This window comes from Rana temporaria, chromosome 1 (assembly GCF_905171775.1).
Source record: "Rana temporaria chromosome 1, aRanTem1.1, whole genome shotgun sequence".
Lineage (NCBI taxonomy): Eukaryota > Metazoa > Chordata > Amphibia > Anura > Ranidae > Rana > Rana temporaria.
The window spans coordinates 121,093,559-121,103,631 of NC_053489.1; positions in this window are offsets into that span (position 1 = coordinate 121,093,559).

A 10,073-nucleotide genomic window follows, 5' to 3' on the forward strand; every position below is an offset into this window, starting at 1 on the left:
GACATGTAAGCAGCACACATAACATACAAATTCCAGTCTGCCCCCTCAGTCCTTATAAGTCCATGCATTATATGATTAAGCTAGAAAGCATGTACTGGTCCTGCAGCTCCTCTGAGATCCAGGGTGATCGGAAAAAAAGTAGCAAAGCACTGTGCTATATTCCCATTTATCAGTGCAGGGGCTTGGTGGTTTGCAGCTTGACCTACACAGTAGGCTTATATTTCCCTTTGGTGAGCAGACCAATTACATTACAGACAGTTTTTCTACTTTGTGTTACAGCAGAAACTGTGGGCGTAGATGGAGGGGATATCAATTTACCCCTGACACAGAGGAGCTGGAGCTGTTGGATCACGTGAACAAATTAAAAATTGGTAGAACTATATAACTATTAGCCTTATGTTACACTTTAATTTAGTATTTAGTCACTAATAAAATAACCAATAATAATGTCCAGGTAAACCTTTTTTCCATTTGTTTTAAATAATGGGTGGGTTTGAGAATATCTCATAGGTGCTGCCCGTGTCCTCATTTCTCTCACTTCTTTTACTATCTACGGAAAAAACAGAGAATGAGGGGAATTTCCCCAAAAAAGTACTAATCTAAAAAGATTTAGCTGTAATAGATGTTAAAGGGTGTGTAACTAGCAGGGCTACCTCCTTATGAGTCATCCATTGTCTCCATTGCCTACCCACCTTTCGAACCAGATCCCTTGGTTCCACTCCTTCTGCTTTCCAGGAAGCCTAAGGTTCACCTGTAAATAAGGTTTATGTAGCTATGCCACCAAGTTAGTTGTGATTGTAATCACCTTCTAAAAAAACTAATTTTAAAACAGAAAGGAAAGACAAAACATTTGTGTATATTAGGGTTGCCACCTGTCCAGGATTCACCTGGACAGTTCAGATTTTAAATCACGTGTCCGGGTTTCAGTCCACCTGAAACACGGACACAATATTGAGGCAGGAACGTGGCTCGGAAGAGTGCATGATAGGAGAGTGAAGGGGCATTATGCATGCTGCATTACTATTCTCTTTGGATTTCCCAAAGGTGTCCCAGGTCTGTTACAATCTTATAGTGTATGGTTTGGAAAAAAATTGCTGTGCGCTGCTAAAGTGTTCCGGTTTGGCTTGAAGAAAAAGTGACAAACCTTGTGCATGTATATATATATATATATATATATATATATATATATATATATATACACACATTGTAAATATTGTAAATACCATTTTCCCTTTTTTATAAGTGATCTTATACCTCAGCTGCAGCTCAGCTGCATAACAGGAGGAGAAGTAGCAATGCACTGATCGTTCTAAGGGGGGGGGGGGCATGTCAGGACAAGTCTGATTATTGGAGGAAATCAGGCTGAGCATCCTCAGCATAGCTAGAGAACTGACCACGGTGTGCGTTCTCCTACTTTTGAAATTGTCAGGAAAGGAAGGCAGAGGGGCATATAGAAACACCAGGGATTTTATACAAAGGAAGCAATGCAAAGAACAGGATACTTTTTCATACAAGTACATGATACAGCAGACACATATCAGGAATATGAAATATTGGGTTTATTTACACTTTAAGGGTACATATATATATATATATGTGTAGCGCCCTGCTCATATTGAGTAGGTGCTATTTGTAAATTTAGTTATCTGAGCTGTAGTTTAGCTCTGAATTTTATGGCAAATTATGGGTTTCTGTTCCATTTCAGCCCAAGGCTCCGCTACTGAGGGTAGGCCCAGAAGTTGCTGGGGCCTACTGGTCCAGGGATGTTCCTGTGCTGTCTTCTCTGCAGGAAGAAGCCGAACAATTGAGGATTCAATTAGAGGACACATTCTGGCTAATCTACCTCACAGTGCAGCCGGTTTGGCTGAAAGATTCTGGTACTGTGAGCTGTGTTATTTCTTTGGAACTTTGCAAAGTGCGTGTGTGGTTGCATGGTCCTGTGGCAGAAGACCGTGTAGAGACTCGACGGCATTGATTAAGTCTGTGGCAGAGACTTTTGAACGAGCTTCGCACTGGATGTGAGGTCAGTGAGAGAGGCCTATCCGGTGGTCGCTGAATCCAGTGTGGAAATGATCTGTCCTCTGGATCCAAGATCATACCCATGATCCGTAAATCAAGGTACCTGAATCTTCCTTAACCCTCTATTATCCCTCTGATGGAACTTGATTAATAAAACCCTTGAAAAAAAGAAACAAAGTGTTGGTGTGGACATTTATGACTCTTCAAGAAGGACCCCTAGGACAAGCATGGTGAACAGTAAGGTAGCGGCAGACCCAAATCTAAACCAGCAGCTCCTTCGGGGGTAGTGCTATATATATATATATATATATATATATATATATATATATATATATATATATATATATATATATATAAAATGACATAAAGCAGTGGTAGAAAACACTGATAGTTGCAAAGAAAAATAGCAGCTGGCAACAAATAGTTATAAACTATATATCACTGAATATTATAATGTGCAAATAAAACTTGAATATAATAATATAAATTATTATTATTATTATTATACAGGATTTATGTAGCGCCAACAGTTTGCACAGCGCTTTACAATGTTGGGGCAGACAGTACAGTTACAAAACAATTCAATACAGAAGGAATCAGAGGGCCCTGCTCGTTACCATCTAGGAGATAAAATCGAAATTTAAAGTCCACACAGATGAAGAGGGAAAAATATATAAATAGTCCAAAACAAATCTTCAAAAACACCGCTGTGATACTAGACAAAAAATTGTGTTCTATCCACTTTTGTGACCATCATGTGAGCCTTCACCATCTATAAGAAATGGGCTCTTACTAGAACAGAATGACTTCAATAGAGAGTCAAATCAGCCTGTTAATTATAATTCCCTCAAAGAATGATCTGGCTCACAGTGCTTGGCTGGAGTTCCACAGTGTAGCTCACTCTCTTACACAAATATCCACATAAAATCAAAATGGAGGAATCCACATAGTGTAAATCTGACTAAAACTTTTATTGGACTACAAAATACAAACTCTACTCACATAGTAAAAACAGATAAGCACTTTAAGAGAACTACAATCCTGGGCTGCATGGCAAGGACTTCAAACAATACTTCACCAAAATTTCCACTCCAGAGAGACCACGCACATGTTAGCTCCGACTGTGTATATATTCTTCCCACTTCATTTGTGTGGACTTTGCATTCAGATTTTATTTATATTATTATATTCAAGTTTTGTTTGCACGTTATTGTATTCAGCGTGCCAATTTATATGATACAATATATATAAAATAACTAAAATGTATATTTAAGAATGTCTCAATAACCATTATTATAAAAAAAAATTAATAAACTCTATTAAAAAGTGAAAACATAAATTAAAGTATCTTTTACTGAGATAATTGGAGTAGCCTGTTTTTTATGTTTGAAATATAATCTGCTTTTTTAGTAATAAGCCATTTTTGTAAGCAATTAAAGAATGCTTTTATGCATGAAACACACGTTTATGTATACAAAATATGTTGTATATTTACTTTTCACTTGGGGCAGCAAAAATAGAGGAGAAACAATATTTGAAGTTACACTGTTATTGCACACCATCCATCAAGGGCATTCATTCATAAATTATTATAAAAAGCTTGAGAAAGTCTAAAACCGGAGGCAGTAGAGAGATCTACTTTGGGATAGGGAAAATACAATGTGAGAGTGTTTATGTCTCCTGTTTCTGGCTTTTACCAGGATTATAAATTACAAGATAATGCCGCACACAATGAAATCACATCAAAGAAAAAAGGCATCGGCTCCTCATAATCCCAGAGCCAATTTTTAAAAACTAGTGCTGTTTTAAAGTGTATATCTCTCTATTCCCACATGTGGCTCATGTTAATGCCTTTTTTGCTGTTATAGCACAGGTTTATGTTCCCTTGCTTATATATTTGAAAAGTCACATGTGGTTATTCCTGACCTTACTTACTTCTAGTGGCAATAAATCCATTCCATGCTGAAGTTAAAACACTAAACTAATTAAACAACATGCGCTAGTCATCTTTTTTTTTGTCTACAGAATGGAAGACAACATTTTTTTAAGCGGATTCTGTCTAACCATAACTCTACATACCGCAGAAAGCCTTTAAAATATATAACTTGTATCATACAATAAAGCTGATTTAGATTTCTTGACACTATTTATAGTGTTACATATATGCAAGTGGCACCTTGCTAATGATTTTGAATGCATTCTAATATTTTACACATAAAATAATATATTCTGTTGTCGTTAGGCTGATACCAATAAAACAATTTAGTAAGTAAAAATACTTGGTTGTAAAATTTAACTCAAATAATATTTTGAATTAAATATGTTGGATGTGGTTCTTAAACATAAGACATAATTATACTAGAGGGGGAGAAATATTGTAAAAAAAAGTATGTGGATTTTGTATACTTAAAACTTTGAATCCTCTCCCAGTTTTGGATGCCCCCAGGTAAGCCAACATACTTATTTATTCCTATGAACTATTGTAATTTTATTGTAAAGTAATTTTTAGGCTTCATTTCCATGGACGTTTTTACAGCCACTTTCTTTAGCCTTTTTTACAGCTTAAAAACGCCTGTCCATGTTTATTTATTTTTTTGAATTTATTTATTTTTTTTAGCTGGAGCTCAAAAACTCAACGGTAGCGTTTTTGAGCGTTTTTGCGTGTTTTTGAGCGTTTTTTAACGTCTGGCGTTTTTACAGCTCTACTCTGGAGCTTCAGAACGCCCTGATCCTGCGTTTTTTTTACAGCTCAAAAACGCCTATGCCATTTGCAGCTCAAAAACGCCTATGTGGGCATGATGCCATAGAATAACATGGACAGGCGTTTTTAAGCTGTAAAAAACGCTCAGAAAGGTTGCTGTAAAAACGTCAGTGGAAATGAAGCCTAAAAGTTGTTTTCAATATTTTAAAACCTGCAGCTTTCTTGAAATGATTAATGTGGCTTTGCCATGATTTTTTGTTGTTCTTATTTTATAGCTTCCTGTTAGAGGGTGACAGCTGTCTCCCAATTGTGCATCTCTAGTCATGGTCAACTGTTTCTACATCAGGAAACCGGTCCAAACTCATTATGTGCAGCCAACATTGGAGCAAATATTTACAAATGGGATTTTGCTGAACAAAGGCTGAGGAGATCAGCAGTATAGAGTTAGAAGAAAGGATGATGAAAAAAGACAAGAATTGTGTTTTCTGAAAAAAAAATTGCTTATGATACACAGGGCCAGATCCATGAAGCGTGGCGCTTCTTTACGGCCGGCGTAGCGTATTTCCCGTATTCTCAAAGAATTTGCCTAGTAAGTTACGGCGGCTTAGTGTAACTGTGTCGGCGTAAGGGCGCGCAATTCAAATGGATGAGATGGGGGCGTGTTTTATGGTAATATGTCTTGACCCGACGTAAATTACGTTTTTTTCTGAACGGCGCATGCGCCGTCTGTGGGGGTATCCCAGTGCGCATGCTCGAAATTAACCCGCAACAAGCCAATGCTTACGACGTGAACGTCATTCTACGCAAAGCCCTATTTGCGAACGACTTACGCAAACAACGTAAACATTACTTGAATCTGTATCACACACTGCATTATACAGTATCCTTTATCCTTCAAGACAGATCACAATGCTAAGCACACAAGTGGTTTTGAAGGCACTGGTTAGGAGATAATCTACACTTTGGGTGTTTTTATTTATTTATGACTGTCTTGCTTTATCAGGCCTTATAGGTAACTTTGTTTGCCATATACTTATTTACATTTAATGGAAGAGGGGTAGAGAAAGGAAGCGCCACCTAAGTGCAGTATTAAAGAGGTTCTTTTAATGACACATTGTACAAAACACACTTACAAGAAGGTAAGGAAATAAGGCTCATCTGTAACATCCTGTAGTCCTCGTCCCGGATCCATGTGCTGCTTAGAAGTGAAGAAAGCAGAATGTGTGGAGTCTTCAGGCCTGTCCTGTGGCCATCAGGATGAAGCCTGTTCCAGCCTCATAGGTCACGTGACAGGTCACGTGATTACTTCTGAGGAACACTTCCGGGAGGAGGGTCAGACAGGGAGAACAAAGGCTGATTGGGCTACGCGCTCGAAGACACTGCTCCTTCTATTGGCCAATTTTTCGCGGACATGTCCAACCGTGTGTACGGCCTAGCGGACAGGTTCCCAGTGGACAAAAGTTTCTTAGCAAGCTAAGAAACTTGTCCGCTGGAAACATGTCCGTCGGACATTTCCAATGGTTAGTACACCTAATCGGACATGTCCGCTGGTTATGACGTGTAACCAGCGTCCCGAAATCCCGCGCATGAGTCGAATTGATTCGACACATGCGTGGAAGCATTGCACTTCCGTGTTTGAGAACGTCAGTGTCTTCTACGTCACCGCGTTCTCTGTCCGCGGGGATTTTGGTCTGATGGTGTGTACACACATCAGACCAAAAGCTCCCAGGAGACATGTTCGATGAAAACGGTCCGTGGACCGTTTTCATCGGACATGTCTCCTCGTGTGTACGGGCCCTAGACTTGGTTCCCATGGACAAACTTTACCTGACCTGTTCTACTCAATACAGCACTATGCTGACACAGTCTCTACCTCAAACAAGACCAGAGAAATTTCCAAGCTCAACTTACTGATCAGCCTGCGACCAACCAAATTGACCTGTCTAACAAATACATTCTTAAGCTATAGGCTACAGTTAAAGGGCAGGTGATCTGGAGGGAGCCCACCCCTCCTTAAAGGCACAGGGGCACACTGAACACCCAGCACATAGCACCATTGCCTGACCAATATATTAACAATACAAACAAGTGGCCACTGCCCTCACCTGCTTGCTACCAATCCATCAAAATGCATGTGCTTCCACTGTGGAAACTCTTAAAAGTTAGGGACTATGGAAAACGGGGTGCCTTGATGGGGCCTGTAGCTTAGGCATGTATTTGCAAATGTGTGCAGACTAAACCCCTGTTTTTAACCCATACTGTTAGACAGGTCAATTCAGTTGTTCATAGGCTGGTCCGTAAGTTGATCTTGGAAATTTCTCTGGTCTTGTTTGATATGCATTGCCCTTCTAGTGCTCCTTGCTGCATAGGCCTGTTATAGGTGGGGGCAGTGGCCACTTGTTTGTATTGCACATTCTCCACCTGCCAACTCAACTAGATTTTCTAGTAAATTAGTAAATGCTGTTTAAAAAATATATACAAATGACTACCTAAGCAAGCTGGCAGACCTTAATTTTTATTAGAGAACTGACTAAATTAAAATGCAGCTACTACAAATGACTGGGAAAAGGGGGGTGCTTTGGTACACACAAGGTTACCTTTGTGGATCGATGGCCAGCATATGCATTAAAAAATATGTAAGAATGACTTATAAGATAAAAACAATCAGCGCCAAAAATACAGTAAGTACCGTGCTACAAATTACTGTGTTAATAACCTATTATAAACGTGCAGGGCTGCTAAACATTCTAAGTGATACACCACACTGGTTGAAAAATTGAAATAAATAAATGTAGTGCTATGTATATAAACCTATTAAAGTGGGAGTTCACCCTAGAAAAAAATGTTAACCTTAGATTCATGCTCATTTTGTCTATGGGAGTCGGCTAGTTTTTTTAAAATGGAAGCCGTACTTATCGTTTTAGAGAGCGATCTTCTCCGCCGCTTCCGGTATGGTCTTCGGGACTGGGCGTTCCTATTTGACAGTCTTCCGACAGGCTTCCATCGCGTCACGAGTAGCCGAAAGAAGCCAAACATCGGTGCGGCTCCATACGGCGCCTGCGCACCGACGTTCGGCTACTTTCGGAAAATCGTGACGTGATGTATGCGACTGACGGAAGCCTGTCAATTAAATAGGAACGCCCAGTCCCGCAGCCCATACCCGGAAGCGGCGGAGAAGATCGCTCTCTAAAACGGTAAGTACAGCTTCGATTTTAAAAAAACTAGCCGATTCCCCTTGACAAAATAAGCATGAATCTAAGGTTAAAAAATAACATTTCCGGGTGAACCTCCACTTTAATAATAAACTAAGCGTGCATATATCTAATAATCATAAATCATGACATTGGTGATAAATAGTCCATAAATAAAGATTCTTTGTATGGTCAGTGTTTCAACGCTATTCCACCACTGTGATTGTTCATCCTCAAAAGGAGTGCACACCACCACCAATAAAAATGCACGCTCACCTCCCAGATGAGTTAAAATTAATGAATAGACCTCCCCACAAGTTCACATGATCTCCTCCTTTAAACAATCAATGGCAGGTAAACAAGCTGGCTCCTTTCTTATTGGCAACTCAGTACACTTGCATCCAGGGAAACAAACCACCTCTTAGCTTTGCTCAAGATTCCAGGAATTCAGGGCATGTACTGTAAATGATAAATAGAGAGACCATAGTGTTCTCTGTATACAAAATGTATTAAGAGCCCCCAAAAATAAGTTACACTTACAGGATAAACACTTTAAAACCACATATAAAGGCTCCACAGTAGCGCCGCCGTGCCTGGCTGGACGTCACATTATCAGCTCCTTCCCTCTACTCCTATCCGCCAATCACAGGCCTTCCTCAGTATAAGAATGACTACCTAAGTAAGCTGGAAGACCTTGATTTTTATTAGAGAACTGACTAAATTGAAATGCAGCTACTACAAATGACTGAGAAAAGGGGGGTGTTTTGGTAAACACAAACGTACCACAATACTGTTACACAACTGTAAGGACAGCTTCATCTGTGTAAACAAAAATGATAAACCAAGGGCACCTTTGTGGATAGGTGGCCAGCGTATGCCCCATGGCTACAGTTTCCCCCTACATGTTGTGAACAAGGCTGTTTCGGATGAAATGCATCTACCTCTGCTGTATTTTTATCCTTATGGAGATATAATAAATTCGGACTGATTTAAAGAACATGTATGGAATGGCGGATTGTCCTTTATCCATCTATCTATCAAAATGCATGTGCTTCCACTGTGGAGACTCTTAAAAGTTAGAGTTTGGGACTACAGAAAACAGAGTGCCTTGATGGGGCCTGTAGCATAGGCATGTATCATGTATTTGCAAATGTGTGCATACTAAACTCCTGTTTTTAACCCATACTGCTAGACAGGTCAATTTGATTAGTAATAGGCTGGTCCGTAAGTTGAGCTTGGAAATTTCTCTGGTCTTTCTTGATATGCATTGCCCTTCGAGTGCGCCTTGCTGCATAGGCCTGTTATAGGTGGGGGCAGTGGCCACTTGTTTGTATTGCACATTCTCTACCTGCAAACTCAACTTGATTTTCTAGTAAATTAGTAAATGCTGTTTAAAAAATATCTAAAAATGACTACTGTATTTGCCGGCATATAAGACGACTGGGCGTATAAGACGACTGGGCGTATAAGACGACCCCCTAATTTTCCAGGAAAAATTTGGGTTTTGGGATATACTCGCCATATAAGACTACCCCCTTCCTTCTAGTCTTTCTGGAAGCTAAGGGGTAGCCAGAACAACCGCTGACAGAAACAACCGCTGACAGAAACAGGCTTTTTTCAAATCTCACTGTGCCATTACATTACATGCCCCACTGTGCCATTACATTACATGCCCCACTGTGCCATTACATTACATGCCCCACTGTGCCATTACATTACATGCCCCACTGTGCCATTACATGCCCCCACAGTGCCATCACTTGCCCCCACTGTGCCATCACTTGCCCCCACAGTGCCATCACTTTCCCCCACTGTGCCCCCACTGTGCCATCACTTTCCCCCCCCCACTGTGCCATCACTCACATTTTGCAGCACAGTCTCCGTCTGCTGCGAGCGTCCATGATTTGAAAGCCGCGCCTTCTTCTCAGACTGTCCTGTGATAGGCGGAACACAAATTTTCCCAGCAGCGCCTCTGTTCTGTGTTCTGCCTATCACGGATGTCCTCTCGTCCGAGGATGAAAAGGCATCCGTGATAGGAGGAACACAGAACAGAGGCGCTGCTGGGAAAATTTGTGTTCTGCCTATCACAGGACAGTCTGAGAAGAAGGCGCGGCTTTCAAATCATGGACACCCGCAGCAGACGGGGACTGTCACCGGCATAT